General features: G+C 47.5%; 1 protein-coding gene across 7 annotated transcripts in view; it reads left to right on the top strand.

The window, feature by feature from the left end:
* Positions 1-881: 881 nt before the first annotated feature.
* Positions 882-24,951, top strand: part of m1ap (meiosis 1 associated protein) — a 201,804-nt gene continuing 177,734 nt past the window's right edge. For 2 of the 7 annotated variants that reach the window (XM_070866782.1, XM_070866772.1), the window contains exon 1: positions 888-1,186. The gene's annotated coding sequence lies outside the window, so the exon portion shown is untranslated. Of the gene's footprint in view, positions 1,187-24,951 lie in introns of all 7 variants that reach the window. The other 5 variants (XM_070866777.1, XM_070866779.1, XM_070866778.1 and 2 more) reach the window with 5 other exon arrangements.

The following is a 24,951-nucleotide window of genomic DNA, read 5'->3' as shown; positions in this document are numbered from 1 at the left end:
TAATGCCCTTACCTCACCTCGCCCGCCGCCGCCCTTACCTCAGGGCCTCCTCGCCGGCAGGCCCGAACACCTCCTCCACGACAGATCCCGCCCGAACAGCTCCTCTTCGGAGGGGCCCGCCCGAACACCTCTCCGCAATGGGGCCCACCCGAACAGCTCCTCTTCGGTGGGGCCCGCCCGAACAGCTCCTCCATGACAGGACCCACCCGAACACCTGCTCCATGACGGAGCCCGCCCAAACACTTCCTCCATGACGGGGCCCGCCCAAACACCTCCTCCTCAGTGGCGGCGCCCCACCTGAACAGCTCCGTAGCAGCAGGCCCCGCCCGAACAGCTCCTTGGCAGCACGGCCGGCCCGAGCAGCTCCTCTTCGGTGGAACCCACCTAAAGACCTCCTCCACGACAGGGCCCGCCCGAACACCTGCTACACGATAGAGCCCATCCAAACACTTGCTTCCACAACGGGGCCCGCCCAAACATCGACTCCACAATGGGGCCCACCCGACCATCTCCTCCTCGTCGGCGGGGCCCCACCTGAACAGCTTCGTGGCAGCAGGCCCCGTCCGAACAGCTCCTTGGCGGCGGGGTCCCGCCCGAACAGCTCCACCACGGTGGTGTCCGTCCTAACAGCTCCACCATGGCAGGGCCCGCTTGAACAGCTCCACCACGGTGGTGCCCGTCCGAACAGCTCCTTGGAGGCGGGCCCGCACGCTTTCTGATGTTCCGAAATCCGGAAATACCTGAACTTAGGCTCGGGTGTTTCCGGATTCATGACGTCAGAAAGACGATCGAAAGTCTGGAAAATCCCGGAATCTGGAACGACCTCGGTCCCAAGGGTTACGGATTTTCGACGCTGCACCTGTACCTTGTTACAGAGACAGTGGGTAAAGATGAAACCTTGTTACAGAGACAATGGGTAAAGATGAAACCTTGTTACAGAGGCAATGGGCAAACATAAGACAGCTGAGGTAACAGAATACATCTGCTGAGAGTTTACGTGATTAACAATTGACAGTTGCTCGATTGTTGATCACGTAAGCTCTTAGCTTGTCAACTGTCGAGTTTTGCTTCCGTTTGATTATGTATAAATACTGCCACAACTACTGTAAAGTTGAGAGACTTCAGGACTTGACTTCGGGATGCCGAACGCTCTCCCCTGTACTAAAGAATTCTCGAATCGTGGACTGTAAGTGACTTCGAGTTGTGTTTTTCCGATAACAGAATCCAAAACAAATTGATTTAAAATTAGAGCTAGGGCATTCAGGAATGATTGGAGAAAATACTTCTTCACACAAAGGGTAGTTGAAATTTGGAACTCTCCCCCTCAAAAAGCTATTGAGGTTAGGTCAATTGAAAATTTCAAAATTGAGATTGATAGATTTTTGTTAGGCAATGGTATTAAGGATTACAGAACCGAGGCGGGTAGATGGAGTTAAGCTCCAGGAAAGCCATGAACTAACTGAATGGCAGAATAGCCTTGAGGCGCTGAATGGCCCATTCCTGTTCCTATTATTCTATCTGGTCATTATGTCATTGGTGTTTGTGGGACCTTGCTGTGCACAAATTGGTTGCTGTGTTAAGGAAACATGGGACTAAATTGGATAGTTCTTTCAAAGAGCCGGCACAGGCACAATGGGATGAATGGCTCCTTCTGTGATGTAAGATTGTATGGGCTGGAAATTTGGTGCATTTGCACCTCCTGTTCGCACCAGGGACACTATCGGGGCGCAAATGCCTTACCGTCAGGGCGCGACATTGGCAACGAATCCCGCCATACTCACTGGGTGTATAGCAGCGGTGCTATGGTGTTGAGCCCTGATCTCCTGCGCCCGAAAATCATGATGTCATCGCTGTGCGCATAAGCCCCCTTAGTGCCCCGGCCCTGAAATTGGCTTTCACTCCCTGTCCCAGTACCAGGCGATAACACGACAGCTTCAGGGAACATGTATCAGGCAGCCAGCCACTACTGGGGAGAAAATTAAAGGGAAAGTGGCTGAGCGCGGGAAAAAAAACATACCTTTTCATTGCCACTCCTCATGCGGTTTCTTCACAGGGTCGTGGCTGCGATCGCTCAGCCCGGCACTCTTGTTTCCTGGTGGTCCAGTTAGGTGCTTTTTTCTTTTGCAGAGTCGGCAACGTGGGCCCTTCCTGTTAATTGAGGGAAGAGCCTCTCAGACGCGGCCAAGTGCATAGCACTGCTGAGGCTTCCACCATCTTACCGCCAGAGGAAGGAAGTGGAGCGCTTCACTCCACTTCCTTCCGGAGGTGGTAACCCGAATTTATCGATCGGGGCGGGACTTCCACGCCTATCGTAAAGTTTTGCGCCTCCCGGATGTTTTATCCCCCAAGTGGGGTGATAATGAATTTCACCCCCTATGAATTTATGATAGTGACTTCAAGCACCTCATTGGCTGTAAAGTGCTTTGGAACATTCTGAGGTCATGAAAGGCGTTACACAAATGCAAACTTTTTTTTTTACATCAGCACAGTTTTTTGTCACCTTTTGAGTAAGGAAGTTATGGATTCGAGCCGTACTTGAAGGCTTGTGGATATGATCTAGGTTGATGCTCGAGTCACTTTTCGCTGCCGTTGCCCTCCTGCATCAGCTCGCGCTGCTCCCTGAAGTGGCATGCCTCCATGCTGCTCCCGAGGCCACCACACAAGGTCCAGGTCGGTGATTGGAGCGTGGGCAGATACAGTAGGAGCGGCGAGAGACTGTGGAGGGATGTGATCTGGGCCCAGGAGAGGCGTAAGTTCAGGGCCAGGCCAGCCCACACTGCAATATGTGTATGCACTAGGTCCGTGCAGCAGAGCAGGTCTCCAGTCATCTTGGATAACCCTTGCCACTGAACCAAGACCTAGCTCTATGAAGCTCGTGTGGTGGCTGGTGTGCAACGGCCACCACACGTTAAAAAGATCTACGCACAGGCATCTTCCACCCTTTAGGATATAGTTCAGGACCTGGAATATTAGGTTCTTCATTGAAACACCTGTGAACTTATTCTTTTTTGGCGTGGAAGCAAGTCATCCTCATTTCGAGAGACTGTCTATGATGATGATGATGATGACGCTCGAGTGCAGTAATGAGAGATTGCTGCATTATTGGAGGTGCAGTTCTTCAGATAGGACATTAACCCAAAGCGTTATCTGCCTGTTTCAATGGTTCATAAGAACTTAAGAAATAGGAGCAGGTGTAGGCCATTCGGCCCCTCGAGCCTGCTCCGCCATTCAATAAGATCATGGCTAATCTGATCTTGGCCTCAACTCCACTTTCCTGCCTGTTCCCCATAATCCCTGATTCCCCTGTATTTCAAAAATCTGTCGATCTCCGCCTTGAATATATTCAATGATTCAGCCTCCACAGCTCTCTTGGGCAGAGAATTCCAAAGATTCACGACCCTCTGAGAAAAGAAATTCTTCCTCATCTCCGTCTTAAATGGGCGACACCTTATTCTGAAACTATGCCCACTAGTTCTAAATGCCCCACAAGGGGAAACATCTGCATCGACCCTGCCAAGCTCCCTCAGATGTTTCAGTAAAATCACCTCTCATTCTTCTAAACTCCAATAAGTATAGGCCCAACCTGCTCTTATTGGAGTTTAGAAGAATGAGAGGTGCTTGTTCTCACCAAAGATGAGCGGGAGCGTTATTTCTATATTCAAATCGGGAATCCAACAACTACCTTGTCGAGCCCCTCCGTATCTTACATGTTTCAATAAGATCACCTCTTATTCTTCTAAATTCCATAGGCCCAACCTGCTCATCCTTTCTTCATAAGACAACCCTATCATCACAGGAATCATCCTAGTGAACCTTCTCTGAACTGCCTCAAATGCAAATATATCCCTCCTTAAATAAGAAGAACAAAACTATACGCCGTACTCTGGGTATGGTCTCACCAATACCCTGTACAATTGTAGCAAGACTGCCCTACTTTAATACTCTATCCCATTTCAATAAAGGCCAACATTCCATTTGCCTTCCTGATTACTTGCTGTACCTGCATACTAACTTCTTGTGTCTCATGCACAAGGACCCCCAGGTCTCTCTGTACTGCAGTATTCTGTAGTCTCTCTCCATTTAAATATTTTGCTTTTCTATTCTTCCTACCAAAGTGGAAAACCTCAGTTTCACACATAATGCTCCATTTGCCAAATTTTTGCCCTCTCACTTAACCTATCTATATCCCTTTGTGTCCTCCTCCTCCTCAGAACTTGCATTCCCACCTTTCATTGTATCATCAGCAAATTTGGCTACAGTACAATTGCTTCCTTCATCCAAGTCATTAATATAGATTGTAAATAGTTGAGGCCCCAGCACTGATCTCTTCGGTACCCCATTAGTTAGTTTGCCAACCGGAAAATGACTCACTTAACCCGACACTATGTTTTCTGTTAGTTAGCCAGTCCTCTATCCATGCTAATATAACACTCCCAACACCTCTTATCGTGTGCCTTTTATGTGGCAACTTATTGAATGCCTTTTGGAAATCCAAATACACCACATCTCCTGGTTCCCCTTTATCCATCCTGCTCATTACATCCTCAAAAAACTCTAATAAATTTGTCAAATATGATTTTGCTTTCATAAAACCATGTTGATTCTGCTTGATTGTATTATGATTTTCAAAATATCCTGCTACAGGTTGAGCGTCCGAAATCCAGAATTCCGAAATTAAGAATTTTCCGGCATCCGGATAGATCCGTGGCGGGGTCGTCCGGAATCCATAAAATTTTACGAATCCGAACATTTTTTAAAAACGATTCCCACTGCCATTCCCTAATGAGGGGGAAAAATACCCCCAAAAATTAAAAAAACATTCGCAAAACATTCACAAAACCCTAAACTACTAAATCACGGAAAATGAATTTTAAAAATGAAAACTTTAACTTACCTTTTTTGTAGGTCTTCAACGCAGGTTTTACGCATCCACCGACGCTGCTCAACCCAGAGCCGCCGCCCTCCCCTGCCCCTCTGCCGGCCGACTCCACCGCTGACGAGCCCTCCCCGCCCCCCCCCACCCACACCCGACCCGTTCCGCCGCCAACCACACCTGCTGCGCCGACCCTCTCCACCGCCGACCCGTTCCATCAGCGACCTGGTCCACTGATGCCCACCCCTGCCACCGACCCTCCGCTCCACCGACCTGCACTACCACCGACCCGCTCCGCTGCCGACCCCCCCACTCCGTTCCACCGACCCAATCTACCACTGACACAATCCACCGCCGAACTGCTCCGCTGTCGAACCCCCCCGCCACCACACTCCACCACCGACCCCACCCCTCCTCCCTTTCCTCGGCCCAGGCGTTTCCGGATTTGGGATGCCGTAAAGACATTCCAAAATCTGGAAATACTCGAACCTCGTCCCGGGCATTTCTGGATTCAGGACGTCAGAAAAACGTCCCAAAATCCAGAAATACCCAAAATCCGGTCACAAGTATTGTGTTTCTAACACAGATGCAACTGCACACAGGGAGGTTAAAGTAACAGTGACCTCAGTCTTTATTAAGATACTCCAGAGTAAGGAACAGGCCTTAGAGGCCGGCTTATATATAGTGCTCCCAAGGGATGCTGGGATCCCTTGGGACTTCAGGGGATGCGTTCCCTGGTGGCGGAACATGGGAGTGCATGCTTTACAGATACACAACATCACTCCCCCCCCAAAGTCTAAGTGAAAACTATTTACAAGGTGAGGCGGTTGGGAGCCTTTCTTTCCCTGGTGTACTGCCTCGGTACAAGTGTCTGTTCTGGTGTGTTGGCTGTGCCTACGCTGGGCTGGGGTATTGTTGGCCCTGCAGGGCTGCTGGGTGAGCCCGGCCTTGCTGGGCTGTTGGGCGTGATGGGTTCAATTTCCTAGTCTGGGGTGGTATCGTTGATCCTTTGGGTGTGTGTTGTGGGCTCGAAAAAGGTGGTGGCTGCTGTTGTTCAGGGCAGTCTGTGAAACGCAACCTCATTTGGTCCAGATGCTTTCTGCAAATTTGTCCATTGTCTAGTTTGACTACAAACACACTACTTCCTTCTTTAGCTATCACCGTGCCCGCGATCCACTTGGGACCATGTCCATAGTTTAGCACATACACAGGGTCATTCAGATCAATTTCCTGTGACACAGTGGCGCCACCATCGTTTACGTTTTGTTGCTGCCGTCTGCTCTCTACCTGATCATGCAGGTTGGGGTGAAACAGCGAGAGTCTGGTTTTAAGTGTCCTTTTCATGAGTAGCTCAGCCGGGGACACCCCGGTGAGCGAGTGGGGTCTCGTGCGGTAGCTGAGCAATACTCGGGACAGGCGGGTTTGGAGTCAGCCTTCTTTGATTCGTTTAAGGCTCTGTTTGATTATATTGCCCGCTCTGCCTGCCCATTGGAGGCTGGTTTAAACAGGGTCGAGGTGACATGTTTGATCCCATTGCGGGTCATGAATTCTTTAACTTTGGCACTGGTGAACCAGTATGTCAGGCAGGCCGTTGATGGCAAACATGGCCCTCAGGCTTTCAATGGTGGCGGTGGCGGTGCTTCCCGACATTATTTCACATTCAATCCATTTTGAAAAAGTATCCACCACCACCAGGAACATTTTACCGAGAAATGGACCCTCATAGTTGACATGGATCCTCAACCATGGTCTGGAGAGCCAGGAGCACAAACTTAGTGGTGCCTCTCTGGGCGCGTTGCTCAACTGAGCACACACGCTGCATTGCCATACACAGGACTCTTAAGTCGATACCGGGCCACCATACGTGGGATCTGGCTATCGTTTTCATCATTACTATACCCAGGTGTGTGCTGTGGAGATCCGAGATGAACGTCTCCCTGCCCTTTTTGAGTAGCACTACGCCGTTACCCCACAACAGGCAGTCTGCCTGAATGGACAGCTCTTCCTTATGCCGCTGGAACAGCTTGATTAGCTCTTGCATTTCAATAGGGATGCTGGCCCAGCTCCCATGCAGTACACAGATTTTTACTAGAGACAGCAGAGGACCTTGGCTGGAACAAGTCCTAATCTGGCGGGCCGTGACAGGTGATTTATCATTTTCAAATGATTCCATGACCATCAACAAGTCTGCGGGCTGCGCCACCATCAAAAAGTTTGCAGGCTGTGCCATTTCCAATGGTAGGCAATGGTAGCCGATTGAGAGCATCCGCACAGTTCTCGGTGCCTGGCCTGTGGCGAATGGTATAGTTATACGCTGATAGCGCGAGTGCCCACCTTTGTATGCGGACTGAGGCATTAGTATTTATCCCCTTGTTTTCAGCGAACAGGGATGTGAGGGGCTTGTGATCGGTTTCCAGCTCAAATTTGAGGCCAAACAGGTACTGATGCATTTTCTTTACCCTGAACACACACGCTAATGCCCCTTTCACAATCATGCTGTAGGTCCTCTCGGCCTTAGACAAGCTCCTGGAGGCATAGGCGACAGGTTGCAACTTTCCCGCAAAGTTTGCTTATTGTAAAACACACCCGACTCCATAAGACGACGCATCACATGCTAGCATATGTCGTTTACACGGGTTATACAATACAAGCAGCTTGTTGGAGCATAAAATGTTTCTAGCTTTCTCAAAAGAAATTACTTGTTTTTTTCCCCATACCCAGTATTCACCTTTACGCAATAACACATGTAGGGGCTCTAAGAGGGTGCTTAACCCCGGTAGGAAATTACCAAAATAGTTGAGGAGTCCCAGGAACGACCGCAGCTCCATGACATTCTGTGGCCTGGGCGCGTTCCTGATAGCCTCTGTCTTGGCGTCTGTGGGCCAAAGGCCGTCCGCCGCGATCTTTCTCCCCAAAAACTCCACTTCTGTTGTCATGAAGACACATTTCGACCTCTTCAGCCGCAGCCCTATGCGATCCAGTCGCTGAAGGACCTCCTCCAGGTTTTGTAGATGCTCGACGGTGTCCCGACCCGTGACCAATATGTCGTCCTGAAAAACCATCGTGCGTGGTAACGACTTGAGTAGGCTCTCCATGTTTCTCTGGAAGATCGCTGCAGCCGACCGAATTCCAAACGGGCTTCTGTTGTAGATGAACAGTCCCTTGTGCGTGTTGATTCAGGTGAGGCCCTTCGAAGACTCCTCAGCTCCTGCGTCATGTAGGCCGAAGTCAGGTCGAACTTGGTGAATGTCTTGCCCCCTGCCAGCGGCGCAAATAGGTCTTCTGCCTTAGGTAGCGGGTATTGGTACTGTAGCAAGAAACGATTAATAGTTACTTTATAATCGCCGCAAATCCTGATCGTGCCATCACTTTTGAGTACTGGAATAATCGGGCTGGCCCACTCGCTGAATTCCACTGGGAAGATGATGGCGACGTAGCTTGCCACTTCCTGACCTTCAGATCGCTGGCACGTGTAGAACCGATACCTCGCCATCAGCACGCTCTCCCTCGGGTTAAGATGCTCCCGAATCAGTGTACACAGCTCCCCATACGACTCATCTGTGGGTTTCACCAGAGCCAGAAGATTCTTCATGAGGCTGTCGGTCGGTGCCCCGAAGACCGTGAGGAGTACTGCTCTACTTTTTGCAACGCTTCCTTCTCCGTCCAGCTCGTTGGCTACAAAGTACTGGTCTAGTCGTTCAACATAGGCTTCCCAGTCCTCACGCTCCGAGAACTTCTCCAGGATGCCCACAGTTTTCTGCATCTTTGCGTTGGATTCGTATACTCGTCACCAGTTATTGTGTTCCTAACACAGATGAGACTGCAATAGGGAGGTTAAAGTAACAGTGACCTCAATCTTTATTAAGACACTCCAGAGTGAGGAACAGGCCTTAGGGGCCGGCTTATATACAGTGCTCCCAAGGAATGCTGGGATCCCTTGGGACTTCAGGGGATGCACTCCCTGGTGGCGGAACATGGGAGTGCATGCTTTACAGATACACAACAAGGTTTCTGCATTTCGGATGCTCAACCTGCACTACTCCCTTAATAATGGATTCCTGCATTTTCCCAATGACAGATATTAGGCTAACCGGCCTATAGTGTCCTGCTTTCTGTCATCCTCCTTTCTTGAACAGGTGCATTACATTTGCTGTTTTCCAATCCGCTGGGACCTTTCCAGAATCTAGGGAATTTTGTAAGATTACAATCAATGCATCTGCTATCTCTGCAGCCACTTCTTTAAGATCCTAGGATGCAGGCTATCAGTTCCAGGGGACTTGTCAGCCTTTAGTCCCAATAGTTTGCCTAGTACTTTTTCTCTCGTGATAGTGATTGTAGTAAGTTCCTCCCTCCCTATAGCCCCTTGATTATCTACAATTATTGAGATGCTTTTAGTGTCTTCTACTTTGAAGACAAATACAAAATATTTGTTCAAAGTCTCTGCCATTTCCTTGTATCCCATTATTAGTTCCCTAGTCTCATCCTCTAAGGGACCAATGTTTACTTCAGCTACTCTCTTTCTTTTTATATACTTGTAGAAGCTCTTACTGTCTGTTTTTATATTTTCTTGCTCGTTTATTCTCATAATCTATCTTCTCCCTCTATTATTTTTTTAGTCATCCTTTGCTGGTTTCTAAAAATTTCCCAATCTTCTGGCCTACCACGAATCTTCGCAACATTGTATGCCTTCTCTCAATTTGATACCATTCTTAACTTCCTTAGTTAGCCACGGATAGGTCACCTTTCTCATAGTCTTTCTTTGTCACAGGAATATATCATTATCGAGAGTTATGAAATATCTCCTTAAATGTCTGCCACTGCTTATCTACCGTCTTACCTTTGAATCTATTTTCCCAGTCCACTTTAGCTAACTCTGTCTTCATACCTTTGTAATTCCCTTTATTTAGGTTTAAGATACTAGTTTCCGACCCAAGTTTCTCATCTTCAAACTGAATGTGAAATTCTATCATGTTATGATCACTCTTCCCTGGAGAATCCTTTACTATGAGATCCTTAATTAATCCTGTCTCATTACACATTACCAGATCTAAGGTGGACTTTAACAATCCTACGGTATTAGTCAAGGAAGAGCTGAAAGTTCACCCATTATCCATCACATCATTCATCTCTCAACAAAAGCGGATTCATCTAATTGTTTGTGGGATCTTGCTGTGCGTACAATGGCTGCTACATTTACTCATGTAACAACAACACTAGCATTATAATTAATTCTGTGTGTGAAATGGGGATTTCAAGCTCTGCTATAATTATAGAGTTAAGAAGGGGTCTCGGGACTCAGATGAACTAACAGGCTGTTTGCAGTGGTCAGCTTTTAGATCACTTAAAAAGCAGTTGAGATAATGCTAAGAATAACATGTTGACTTTGCAATAACTAACCGACTTAGCAATGGAACCACAAGGGGCCTAGAAGCGGATTAATGGGGCAGAAGTAAACTGTTAACAGGATACCACCTGGCCTGAGCAAAGGTCAGGCTAACAACAATAGATTGTGGCCACATCAGCTTCTCTGGTAAAGGAGGCGGTACCTTAATGTTACGCGAGCTAGGCAGGAAACAGAGGCAAGTGATTGAGACGCGAAATGGAATTAACCAATCAGTCACTGTGTACGCGGGCCTTAAACTAATCAAAGTGTGCCAAAGGATCGTGCACGAGGTTGAGCATATACGTTTAAGAGTATAAAGGTTGTTTGAAACTACATATCGTTGGATAGTGACCTGGCTAGACCCATAGCAGGTCACCTCCCCACTGGTGCGAATAAAGACTGCATGAATCTTTGAACTCAGACCTGGTGTCAAGTGTTTACTTTAAATACTCCACTTCAGTGTGAGACATTTAAGGACTTTTCTGAGCGATATGATAAGGCACTATGTAAATGCATATTGTTTTTCTTGTTATGGGAAAATGCTCTTGGAATTCAGGTGGCCCAAAACATTTCTCAGGTATTTCACTTGAACTGTTCCGTTATAGGAGGTGCAAGTTGGAAATAGATCTGAACAAGAAAAATGTTCCAAAATTACAAGCCCTTGACCCCCTTCGAGTAGTCACCCATAAGAACATCAATCAGGTAAAAGGTGAAGTTGCAAGCCTGCCTCAAGCTACAAGATAAGACCATTCTTCTTGCCCATGCCCCACTGACCCCCAAGCAGGCATCAGCAACTATACAAAGCATGCACTTCCATGTTCCGCCACCAGGGAACGCATCCCCTGAGGTCCCAAAGGATCCCAGCATCCCTTGGGAGAACTGTATATAAGCCGGCCCTTAAGGCCTGTTCCTCACTCTGGAGTGTCTTAATAAAGACTGAGGTCACTGTTACTTTAACCTCCCTGTGTGCAGTCTCATCTGTGTTAGGAACACGAGTATACGCATCTAATGCAAAGATGCAGCAAACTGTGGGCATCGTGGAGAAGTTCTCGGAGGGTGAGGACTGTTGAACAGCTAGACCAGTACTTTGTAGCCAAAGAGCTGGACGGAGAAGGAAGCGCTGCAAAAAGGAGAGCGGTCCTCCTCACGGTCTGCGGGGCACCGACCTACAGCCTCATGAAGAATCTTCTGGCTCCGGTGAAACCCACAGATGAGTCATATGAGGAGCTGTGCACACTGGTTCGGGAGAATTTTAACCCAAGGGAGAGCATGCTGATGGCGAGGTATCAGTTCTACACGTGCCAGCGATCTGAAGGTCAGGAAGTGACAAGCTACGTCGCCGAGCTAAGGCAACTTGCTGGACAATGTGAGTTTGATGGCTACCTGGAGCAGATGCTCAGAGACTTTTTTGTACTGGGCATTGGCCACGAGACCATCCTACGAAAACTTTTGACTGTAGAGACACCGACCCTCAATAAGGCCATTGTGATAGCACCAGGTGTTTATGTCCACCAGTGATAACACCAAACAAATCTCTCAGCACACAAGTGCTAGCAATGTTCGTAAATTAACTGGAACTGTGTTTGCGAGCAGAAATGTACAGGGCAGAAACCATGAGTCTGCAACTGCCAGCAGGCCTCAGGTGACCCAGATGACTCAGAGTCCGCAACAAAGGATGAATGCAAGGCAGTTCACACCTTGTTGGCGTTGTGGAGGCTTCCATTCAGCCTATTCGTGCACTTCAAAGGGTATGATTGCAAGAGCTGTGGAACAATGGAGCACCTCTGCAAAACCTGCGAACCACCACGTGGCAGAGGAAGATTGGTCCATGGTGGATCAAAGCAATTTCGAGCCTCAGAGGAGGCAGATGCTGAAGTACACAGGGTGCACACATTTTTGACAAAATGTCCACCGATAATGCTAAATGTAAAGTTGAATGGCTTACTCGTAGCCATGGAACTGGACACTGGCGCTAGCCAATCCATCATGAGTAAAAAGATGTTTTAGAGACTGTGGTGCAACAAGGCACTCAGACCAGCCCTGAGCCCCATCCACATGAAACTGAGAACATAAACCAAAGAGCTCAGCACTGTCCTGGGCAGCGCCATGGTCAAGGTCACCCACGAGGACACGGTGCACGAACTGCCACTCTGGATTGTCCCGGGCGATGGCCCCACACTGCTTGGAAGGAGCTGGCTGGGCAAAATCCGCTGGAACTGGGATGACATCCGAGCGCTATCACATGTCGATGAGGCCTCATGTATCCAGGTTCTTAACAAATTTCCTTCCCTTTTTGAGCCAGGCATTGGAAACTTTTCCGGGGCGAAGGTGCGGATCCATTTGGTCCCAGAGGCACGACCCATTCACCACAAGGCGCGAGGGGTACCTCACATGATGAGGGAGAGAGTGGAAATCGAGCTGGACAGGCTGCAACTCGAGGGCATCATCTCCCCAGTGGAATTCAGCGAGTGGGCCAGCCCGATTGTTCCAGTACTCAAAAGTGATGGTACGGTCAGGATTTGCAGCGATTATAAAGTAACTATTAAACGTTTCTCGCTACAGGACCAATATCCGCTACCTAAGGCAGACGCCCTATTTGCGACGCTGGCAGGAGGCAAGACATTCACCAAGCTCGACCTGACTTCGGCCTACATGACGCAGAAGCTGGAGGAGTCTTCGAAGGGCCTCACCAGCATCAACACACACAAGACACTGTTCATCTACAACAGATACCCGTTTGGAATTCGACGGTGGCAGCGATCTTCCAGAGAAACATGGAGAGCCTATTCAAGTCGGTACCAGGCACGGTGGTTTTTCAGGACGACATATTGGTCACGGGTCGGGACACCGTCAAGCACCTACAAAACCTGGAGGAGGTCCTCCAGCGACTGGATCGCGTAGGGCTGCGGCTGAAGAGGTCGAAATGGCAACAGAAGTGGAGTTTATGGGGAGAAATATCGCGGCGGACGGCATTCGGCCCACAGACGCCAAGACAGAGGCTATAAGGAACGCGCCCAAGCCACAGAATGTCATGGAGCTGCGGTCGTTCCTGGGACTCCTCAACTATTTTGGTAACTTCTTACCGGGGTTAAGCACCCTCTTAGAGCCCCTACATGTGTTATTGCGTAAAGGTGAGAACTGGGTATGGGGAAAAAAACAAATAATTGCTTTTGAGAAAGCCAGAAACATTTTATGCTCCAACAAGCTGCTTGTATTGTATAACCCGTCTTACGGAGTCGGGTGTGTATTACAACAAGCTAATGTTGCGGGAAAGTTGCAACCTGTCGCCTATGCCTCCAGGAACTTGTCTAAGGCCGAGAGAGCCTACAGCATAATTGTGAAAGAGGCATTAGCACACATGTTCGGGTAAAGCAAATGCATCAGTACCTGTTTGGCCTCAAATTTGAGCTGGAAACCGATCACAGGCCCCTCACATCCCTGTTCGCTGAAAACAAGGGGATAAATACTAATGCCTCAGCCCGCATACAAAGGTGGGCACTCGCGCTATCAGCGTATAACTATACCATCCGCCACAGGCTAGGCACCGAGAACTGTGCAGATGCTCTCAGTCGGCTGCCATTGCCCACCACGGGGGTGGAAATGGTGCAGCCTGCAAACTTGTTGGTGGTGGTGCAGCCCGCAGACTTGTTGATGGTCATGGAAGCGTTTGAAAATGATAAATCACCTGTCAAGGCCCGCCAGATTAGGACTTGGACCAGCCAAGGTCCTCTGCTGTCCCTAGTAAAAAACTGTGTACTGCATGGGAGCTGGGCCAGCATTCCTGTTGAAATGCAAGATCTAATCAAGCCGTTCCAGCGGCGTAAGGATGAGCTGTCCATTCAGGCAGACTGCCTGTTTTGGGGTAACAGCGTAGTGCTACCCAAAAAGGGCAGGGAGATGTTCATCTCAGATCTCCACATCACACACCCGGGTATAGTAATGATGAAAGCGATAGCCAGATCCCACGTGTGGTGGCCTGGTATCAACTCTGACTTAGATTGCTGTGTACGGCAATGCAGCGTGTGTGCTAAGTTTGTGGTCCTGGCCCTCCAGACGATGGTCGAGGATCCATGTCGACTATGCGGGCCAGTTTCTCGGTAAAATGTTCCTGGTGGTGGTGGATGCTTTTTCAAAATGGATTGAATGTGAAATAATGTCGGGAAGCACCTCCACTGCCACCACTGAAAGCCTGAGGGCCATGTTTGCCACCCACGGCCTGCCTGACATACTGGTCAGTGACAATGGGCCATGTTTCATCAGTGCCGAATTTAAAGAATTCATGACCCGCAATGGGATCAAACATGTCTGGCGTAAAAATAAAAAAGGGAAGATGGCTCAACCGTGGCTATCAAGGGAAATCAGGGATAGTATTAAAGCCAAAGAAGTGGCATACAAATTGGACAGAAATAGCAGCGAACCCGGGGACTGGGAGAAATTCAGAACTCAGCAAAGGAGGACAAAGGGTTTGATTAGGGCAGGGAAAATAGAGTGCGAGAGGAAGCTTGCAGGGATCATTAAGACGGACTGCAAAAGCTTCTATAGTTATGTAAAGAGAAAAAGGTTAGTAAAGACAAACGTAAGTCCCCTGCAGTCAGAATCAGGGGAAGTCATAACGGGGAACAAAGAAATGGGAAACCAATTGAACAAGTACTTTGGTTCGGTATTCACTAAGGAGGACACAAACAACCTTCCGGATATAAAAGGTGTCAGAGGTTCTAGTAAGAAGGAGGAACTGAGGGAAATCCTTACTGGTCGGGAAATTGTGTTGGGGAAATTGATGGGATTGAAAGCCGATAAATCCCCAGGGCCTGATGGACTGCATCCCAGAGTACTTAAGGAGGTGGCCTTGGAAATAGCGGATGCACTGACAGTCATTTTCCAACATTCCATAGACTCTGGATCAGTTCCTATGGAGTGGAGGGTAGCCAATGTAACCCCACTTTTTAAAAAAGGAGGGAGAGAAATCAGGGAATTATAGACCGGTCAGCCTGACATCGACAGTGGGTAAAATGATGGAATCAATTATTAAGGATGTCATAGCAGCGCATTTGGAAAGAGGTGACATGATAGGTCCAAGTCAGCATGGATTTGTGAAAAGGAAATCATGCTTGACAAATCTTCTGTAATTTTTTGAGGATGTTTCCAGTAGAGTGACAAGGGAGAACCAGTTGATGTGGTGTATTTGGACTTTCAGAAGGCTTTCGGCAAGTTCCCACACAAGAGATTAATGTGCAAAGTTAAAGCACATAGGATTTGGGGTAGTGTGTTGGAGTGGATTGAGAACTGGTTGGCAGACAGGAAGAAAAGAGTAGGAGTAAATGGGTACTTTTCAGAATGGCAGGCAGTGACTAGTGGGGTACCGCAAGGTTCTTTGCTGGGGCCCCAGCTGTTTACATTGTACATTAATGATTTAGACGAGGGGATTAAATGTATTATCTCCAAATTTGCGGATGACACTAAATTGGGTGGCAGTGTGAGCTGCGAGGAGGATGCTATGAGGCTGCAGAGTGACTTGGATAGGTTAGGTGAGTGGGCAAATGCATGGCAGATGAAGTATAATGTGGATAAATATGAGGTTATCCACTTTGGTGGTGAAAACAGAGAGACAGACTATTATCTGAATGGTGACAGATTAGGAAAAGGGGAGATGCAATGAGACCTGGGTGTCATGGTACATCAGTCATTGAAGGTTGGCATGCACGTACAGCAGGCGGTTAAGAAAGCAAATGGCATGTTGGCCTTCATAGCGAGGGGATTTGAGTACAGGGGCAGGGAGGTGTTACTACAGTTGTACAGGGCATTGGTGAGGCCACACCTGGAGTATTGTGTACAGTTTTGGTCTCCTAACTTGAGGAAGGACATTCCTGCTATTGAGGGAGTGCAGCGAAAGTTCACCAGACTGATTCCCAGGATGGCGGGACTGACATATCAAGAAAGACTGAATCAACTGGACTTGAATTCACTGGAGTTCAAAAGAATGAGAGGGGATCTCATAGAAACCTTTAAAATTCTGATGGCTTTAGACAGGTTAGATGCAGGAAGAATGTCACCTTACTTAAGGAAGGATATACTAGCTTTGGAGGGGGTACAGAGACGATTCTCGAGGCTGATTCCGCAGATGAGGGGGTTACCTTATGATGATAGATTGAGTAGACTGGATCTTTACTCGTTGGAGTTCAGAAGGATGAGGGGTGATCTTATAGAAACATTTAAAATAATGAAAGGGATAGACAGGATAGAGGCAGATAGATTGTTTCCACTGGTCGGGGAGACTAGAACTAGGGGGCACAGCCTCAAAATATGGGGGAGCCAATTTAAAACCTAGTTGAGAATGAATTTCTTCTCCCAGAGGGTTGTGAATCTGTGGAATTCTGTGCCCAAGGAAGCAGTTGAGGCTAGTTCATTGAATATATTTAAATCGCAGATAGATAGATTTTTAACCAATAAGGGAATTAAGGGTTATGGGGAGCGGGCGGGTAAGTGGAGCTGAGTCCACGGCCAGATGAGCCATGATCTTGTTGAATGGCGGAGCAGGCTCGAGGGGCTAGATGGCCTACTCCTGTTCCTAATTTTTTTGTTCTTATGTTCTTATTAATGTTGGGGAAGTCCAGAACCAGGGGTCACAGTCTAAGGATAAGGACCGAGATGAGGAGAAACTTGTGGAATTCTTTACTACAGAAAGTTGTTGAGGCCAATTCACTAAATATATTCAAAAAGGAGTTAGATGTAGTCTTTACTACTAGGGGGATCAAGGAGTATGACGAGAAAGCAGGAATGGGGTATTGAAGTTGCATGTTCAGCCATGAACTCATTGAATGGTGGTGCAGGCTCGAAGGGCCGAATGGCCTACTCCTGCACCTATTTTCTATGTTTCTATGTCACCTCGGCCCTGTTTAAACCAGCCTCCAATGGGTAGGCAGAACGGGCAGTACAAACAATCAAATAGAGCCTTAAACGAGTCACAGAAGGCACACTCCAAACCCGCCTGTCCTGAGTACTGCTCAGCTACTGCACGAGACCCCACTTGCTTACAGGGGTGCCCCCGGCTGAGCTACTCATGAAAAGAACACTTAAAACCAGACTCTCGCTGGTTTACCCCAACCTGCCTGATCAGGTAGAGAGCAGGCGGCAGCAACAAAATGTAAACGATGGTCGCGCCACTGTGTCACAGGAAATTGATCCGAATGACCGTGTTATGTGCTAAACTATGGACATGGTCCCAAGTGGATCGCGGGCACGGCCACCAGGGAAAGAAAGGCTTCCGACCGCCTCACCTTATAAATAGTTTTCACTTTGACTTTGGGGGGGGAGTGATGTTGTGTATCTGTAAAATATGCACTCCCATGTTCCGCCACCAGGGAGTGCATCCCCTGAAGTCCCAAGGGATCCCAGCATCCCTTGGGAGCACTGTATATAAGCCGGCCCCGAAGGCCTGTTCCTCACTCTGGAGTGCCTTAATAAAGACTGAGGTCACTGTTACTTTAACCTCCCTGTGTGCAGTCTCATCTGTGTTAGGAACACAATACAAACAACATGCTCAGTTGAAATCTTGTATTGTTAACTCTGGTGGGAGACAGCATTGTAACATGAATTACTTTATATCGTTGTTGGCTTGGAGCAGCAGCCTTTTCAGCAAGTACCAAGTAAGACTGCTGGCCACAAAATTTCCTGGTCTCCGCCCAAACCCTGCCCTGTTACTTCTTTCCATCAGTTTTAAGTTCTTGACTGACACAGTTGGAGATGGATAAGGATGAAAATGGAAACAGTCTCATAAGAACATAAGAAATAAGAGCAGGAGTTGGCCATTTGGCCCAGCGAGCCTGCTCCGCCATTTAATACGATCATGGCTGATCTGATTATGGACTCAGTTCCACTTCCCTGCCCGCTCCCCATACCCCTTACTCCCTTATCGCTCAAAAATCTGTCTCTCTCCACCTTAAATATATTCAATGATCCAGCCTCCACAGCTCTCTGAGGCAGAGAATTTCATATATTTACAACCCTCTGAGAGAAGAAATTTCTCCTAATCTCAGTTTTAAATGGGCAGCCCCTTATTTTGAGACTATATCCCCTAGTTTTAGCTTCCCCTATGAGTGGAAATATCCTTTCTGCATCCATCTTGTCGAGCCCCCTCATTACCTTTTCTGTTTCAATAAGATCACCTCTCATTCTTCTGAACTCCAATGTTTATAAGCTCAACCTACTCAACCTATCTTCATAAGTCAACCCCTTCATCTCCGGAATCAACCTAGTGAACCTTCTCTGAACAGCCTGCAATGCAAGTATATCCTTCCTTAAATACAGAGACCAAAATTGGACGCCGTACTCGAGGTGTGGCCTTACCAGTACCCTGAAAAGTTGTAGCAGGACTTCTCTGCTTTTATACTCTATCCCCCTTGCAATAAAGGCCAACATTCCATTTGCCTTACTGATTACTTGCTGTACCTACATACTAACTTTTTGTGTTTCATGCACAAGGACCCCCAGGTCCCTCTGTACAGTAACACTTTGCAACTTTTCTCCATTTAAAGTGTAATTTGCTTTTCTATTTTTTCTGCCAAAGTGGATAACCTCACATTTTCCCACATTATACTCCATCTGACAGATTTTTGCCCACTCACTTAGCCTGTCTATATCCCTTTGCAGATTTTTTGTATCCTCCTCACAATTTTCTTTCCCACTCATCTTTGTATCAGCAAACATGGCTACATTACACTCAGTCCCTTCATCCAAGTCATTAATATAGATTGTAAATAATTGAGATCCCAGCACCGATCCCTGCGGCACCCCACTAGTCGCTGTTTGCCAATCGGAAAATGACCCATTTATCCCAACGCTCTGTTTTCTGTTAGTTGGCCAACCCTTTACCCATGCTAATATATTACCCCCAACACCGTGAACTTTTATCTTGTGCAGTAACCTTTTACGTGGCACCTTATCGAATGCCTTCTGGAAATCCAAATACACCACATCCACTGATTCCCCCACATCCGCCCTGCTCATTACATCCTCAAAGAACTCCAGCAAATTTGTCAAACATGATTTCCCTTTCATAAAACCATGCTGACTCTGCATTATGCTTTTCCAAATGTTCCGCTAATGCTTCCTTAACAATAGATTCCAGCATTTTCCAATGACAGATGTTAGACTAACTGGTCTATAGTTTCCTGCTTTTTGACTGCCTCTTTTTTTAATAGGGGCGTTACATTTGCGGTTTTCCAATCCGCTGGGACCTCTCCAGAATCCATGGAATTTTGGTAGATTACAATCAATGCATCCACTATCTCTGCAGCCACCTCTTTTAAGACCCTAGGATGTAAGCCATCAAGTCCAGGGGACATGTTCGCTTTTAGTCCCATTATTTTATCGAGCACTACTTCATTAGTGATAGTGATTGTATTAAGTTCCTCCCTCCCTATAGAAACATAGAAAATAGGTGCATGAGTAGGCCATTCGGCCCTTCGAGCCTGCACCACCATTCAATATGATCATGGCTAATCATGCACTTCAGTACCCCATTCCTGCTTTCTCTCCATACGCCTTGATCCCTTTAGCTGTAAGGGCCACATCTAACTCCCTTTTGAATATATCTAAAGAATTGGCCTCAACAACTTTCTGTGGTAGAGAATTCCACATGCTCACAACTCTCTGAGTGAAGAAATTTCTCCTCAACTCGGTCCTAAATGGCTTACCCCTTATCCTTAGACTGTGACCCCTGGTTCTGGACTTCCCCAACATCGGGAACATTCTTCCTGCATGTAACCTGTCCAATCCCGTCAGAATTTTATACGTTTCTATGAGATCCCCTCTCATTCTTCTAAATTCCAGTGAATATAAGCCTAGTCGATCCAGTCTTTCTTCATTTCTCAGTCCTGTCATCTCGGGCATCAGTCTGGTGAATCTTCGCTGCACTCCCTCAATAGCAAGAATCCTCAGATTAAGAGACCAAAACTGTACACAATATTTAAGGTGTGGCCTCGCCAAGGCCCTGTACAACTGTAATAAGACCTCCCTGCTCCTATACTCAAATCCTCTCGCTATGAAGGCCAACATGCCATTTGCCTTCTTCACCGCCTGCTGTACCTGTATGCCAACTTTCAATGACATGATACCCAGGTCTCGTTGCAGCTCCCCTTTTCCTAATCTGTCACCATTCAGATAATAATCTGCCTTTCAGTCCCGATGGCAAACCGCTTCCTAAAGGCCTGCCTGAAGAACTTTCACACAGGTAGGAAGATGGTTTATTTAATCTTTTCTTTGCTTATAAATTTTTATTCAGGTTGAATTTATTTGTATAATATTTGTATAAGTATAACTAAGGATTTATTGTAGAATTTAATGACTTCCCTTCCCCCCCCCACCTCGTTCTGGACGCCTAATTTGTAACCCTGCGTCTGATTTTTTAATGTGTAGAACAGGTTTTTTCAGTTCTACAAAAATCTTCACTTGCTCCATTCTAAGTTAGTTTGGAGTACGTTTTCACTGTGGAAACTTTGAAATCAGGCGTCAGTGGCCGGACACGCCCCCTTTTGAAGAAAAAAATTCTGTTCCAAAGTGGAACTGTTCTAACTGACTAGAACTGCAGAAAAAAAAATGTGGAGAATTACGATTTCTAAGATAGTCCATTCTCCACCAGTTGCTCCTAAAAATCAGGTGCAAATCATGTGGAAACTTGGGCCCATAAAATGGAAAAGAGTGACTAAAGTAAATGTTGGTCCCTTAGAAGATGAGAAGGGGGATTTAATAATGGGAAGTGTGGAAATGGCTGAGACCTTAAACAATTATTTTGCTTCGATCTTCACAGTGGAAGACACAAAAACCATGCCAAAAATTGCTGGTCATGGGAATGTGAGAAGGGAGGACCTTGAGATAATCACTATCACTAGGGGGGTAGTGCTGGACAGGCTAATGGGACTCGAGGTAGACAAGTCCCCTGGTCTGGATGAAATGCATCCCAGGGTATTAAAAGAGATGGCGGAAGTTATAGCAGATGCATTCGTTATAATCTACCAAAATTCTCTGGACTCTGGGGAGGTACCAGCGAATTGGAAAGCAGCTAATGTAACGCCTCTGTTTAAAAAAGGGGGCAGACAAAAGGCAGGTAATTATAGGCCGGTTAGTTTAACATCTGTAGTGGGGAAAATGCTTGAAGCTATCATTAAGGAAGAAATAGCGGGACATCTAGATAGGAATAGTGCAATCAAGCAGACGCAACATGGATTCATGAAGGGGAAATCAGAGGCTGCAGAGCGACTTGGATAGGTTAGGTGAGTGGGCAAATGCATGGCAGTTGAAGTATAATGTGGATAAATGTGAGGTTATCCACTTTGGTGGTAAAAACAGAGAGACAGACTAATATCTGAATGGTGACAGATTAGGAAAAGGGGAGGTGCAACGAGACCTGGGTGTCATGGTACATCAGTCATTGAAGGTTGGCATGCAGGTACAGCAGGCGGTTAAGAAAGCAAATGGCATGTTGGCCTTCATAGCGAGGGGATTTGAGTACAGGGGCAGGGAGGTGTTGCTACAGTTGTACAGGGCCTTGGTGAGGCCACACCTGGAGTATTGTGTACAGTTTTGGTCTCCTAACTTGAGGAAGGACATTCTTGCTATTGAGGGAGTGCAGCGAAGATTCACCAGACTGATTCCCGGGATGGTGGGACTGACCTATCAAGAAAGACTGGATCAACTGGGCTTGTATTCACTGGAGTTCAGAAGAGTGAGAGGGGACCTCATAGAAACGTTTAAAATTCTGACGGGTTTGGACAGGTTGGATGCAGGAAGAATGTTCCCAATGTTGGGGAAGTCCAGAACCAGAGGTCACAGTCTAAGGATAAGGGGTAAGCCATTTAGGACCGAGATAAGGAGAAACTTCTTCACCCAGAGAGTGGTGAACCTGTGGAATTCTCTACCACAGAAAGTAGTTGAGGCTAATTCACTAAATATATTCAAAAGGGAGTTAGATGAAGTCCTTACTACTCGGGGGATCAAGGGGTATGGCGTGAAAGCAGGAAGGGGGTACTGAAGTTGCATGTTCAGCCATGAACTCATTGAATGGCGGTGCAGGCTAGAAGGGCTGAATGGCCTGCTCCTGCACCTATTTTCTATGTTTCTATGTTTTCTGTTTTTACCACCAAAGTGGATAACCTCACATTTATCTGCATTATACCGCATCTGCCATGTATTTGCCCACGCATCTAACCTGTCCAAGTCACCCTGCAGCCTGTTAGCATCCTCCTCACAACTCACACTGTGACATAACTTAGTGTCATCTGCAAACTTGGAGATATTACATTCAATTCCTTCGTCTAAATCATTGTGGTACCACACTAGTCACTGCCTGCCATTTTGAGGCCGTGATCCTTACCAACGGATCCATTACAGTCCGGACCACGGTCAAACACGTCTGCGTCATCCCCCAACCCTCTTCTCAATCTTCCTTGCTGCCATGCTCCACGTCACAGTCAACAAGCTCCCCGCTGGAGTGGAAGTAAACTACAGAACCAGTGGGAACCTGTTCAACCTTCACCGACTCCGGCCAAGTCCAAGACCACCCCAACCTCTGTCGTCGAGCTACAGTACGCAGACGACGCCTGCGTCTGTACACATAGAGGCTGAACTCCAGGACATAGTCGACGTATTTACTGAGGCATACGAAAGCATGGGCCTTATGCTAAACATCCGTAACACAAAGGTCCTCCACCAGCCTGTCCTTGCCGCACAGCACTGCCCTCCGGTCATCAAGATCCACGGCACGGCACTGGAAAAAGTGGACCATTTTCCATACCTCGGGAGCCTCTTATCGACAAGAGCAGACATTGATGACGAGATTCAAAACCACCTCCAGTGTGCCAGTGCAGCCTTCGGCCGCCTGAGGAAAAGAGTGTTCGAAGACCAGTCCCTCAAATCTGCCACCAAGCTCATGGTCTACAGGACTGCAGTAATACCCACCCTCCTATATGGCTCAGAGAGATGGACCATGTACAGTAGACACCTCAAGTCACTGGCGAAATACCACCAACGATATCGCCGCAAGATCCTACAAATCTCCTGGGAAGACAGATGCACCAATGTTAGTGTCCTCGATCAGGTCAACATCCCCAGCATCGAAGTACTGACCACACTCGATCAGCTCCGTTGAGCGGGCCACATTGTTCACATGCCTGACACAAGACTCCCGAAGCAAGCACTCTACTCGAACTCCTACATGGCAAGCGAGCTCCAGGTGGGCAGAGGAAACATTTCAAGGACACCCTCAAAGCCTCCTTGATAAAATGCAACATCCCCACCGACACTTGGGAGTCCCTGGCCAAAGACCGTCCTAAATGGAGCAAGAGCATCCGGGAGGGCACTGAGCACCGCGAGTCTTGTCGCCGAGAGCATGCAGAAATCAAGCGCAGGCAGCGGAAAGAGCATGCGGCAAATCTGTCCCACCTTTCCTTACCCCCAAAGACTATCTGTCCCACCTGTAACAGGGACTGTGGCTCTCGTATTTGACAGTTCAGTCACCGAAGGACACATTTTAAGAACGGAAGCAAGTCTTCCTCGATTCCAAGGGACTGCCTATGATGATGATGATGATGATGATGATGATGATGAATCTTTTCTGACCATGAGATTCAACTTCAGGGTCCTATACCCACGAGCGAACCAATCCAAAGAGATTCTCACTGTAGTCTATCGTGTGCACGCCCCCCAGATAGCAATTATTCTCTTTGTCCAAACTAACCTGGCAACCATGGATCCTTTTCTGAGTTTTAGAAACATAGAAACATAGAAAATAGGTGCAGGAGCAGGCCATTCAGCTCTTCTAGCCTGCACCGCCATTCAATGAGTTCATGGCTGAACATGAAACTTCAGTACCCACTTCCTGCTTTCACGCCATACCCCTTGATCCCCCGAGTAGTAAGGACTTCATCTAACTCCCTTTTGAATATATTTAGTGAATTGGCCGCAACTACTTTCTGTGGTAGAGAATTCCACAGGTTCACCACTCTCTGGGTGAAGAAGTTTCTCCTTATCTCGGTCCTAAATGGCTTACCCCTTATCCTTAGACTGTGACCCCTGGTTCTGGACTTCCTCAACATTGGGAACATTCTTCCTGCATCCAACCTGTCCAAACCCGTCAGAATTTTAAACGTTTCTATGAGGTCCCCTCTCACTCTTCTGAACTCCAGTGAATACAAGCCCAGTTGATCCAGTCTTTCTTGATAGGTCAGTCCCACCATCCCGGGAATCAGTCTGGTGAATCTTCGCTGCACTCCCTCAATAGCAAGAATGTCCTTCCTCAAGTTAGGAGACCAAAACTGTACACAATACTCCAGGTGTGGCCTCACCAAGGCCCTGTACAACTGTAGCAACACCTCCCTGCCCCTGTACTCAAATCCCCTCGCTATGAAGGCCAACATGCCATTTGCTTTCTTAACCGCCTGCTGTACCTGCATACCAACCTTCAATGACTGATGTACCATGACACCCAGGTCTCGTTGCACCTCCCCTTTTCCTAATCTGTCACCATTCAGATAATAGTCTGACTCTCTGTTTTTACCACCAAAGTGGATAACCTCACATTTATCCACATTATACTTCATCTGCCACGCATTTGCCCACTCACCTAACCTATCCAAGTCACTCTGTAGCCTCATAGCATCCTCCTCGCAGCTCACACTGCCACCCAACTTAGTGTCATCCGCAA

This window comes from Pristiophorus japonicus, chromosome 2, assembly GCF_044704955.1.
Source record: "Pristiophorus japonicus isolate sPriJap1 chromosome 2, sPriJap1.hap1, whole genome shotgun sequence".
Lineage (NCBI taxonomy): Eukaryota > Metazoa > Chordata > Chondrichthyes > Pristiophoridae > Pristiophorus > Pristiophorus japonicus.
This window is presented reverse-complemented; position numbering and strand designations above follow the sequence as displayed.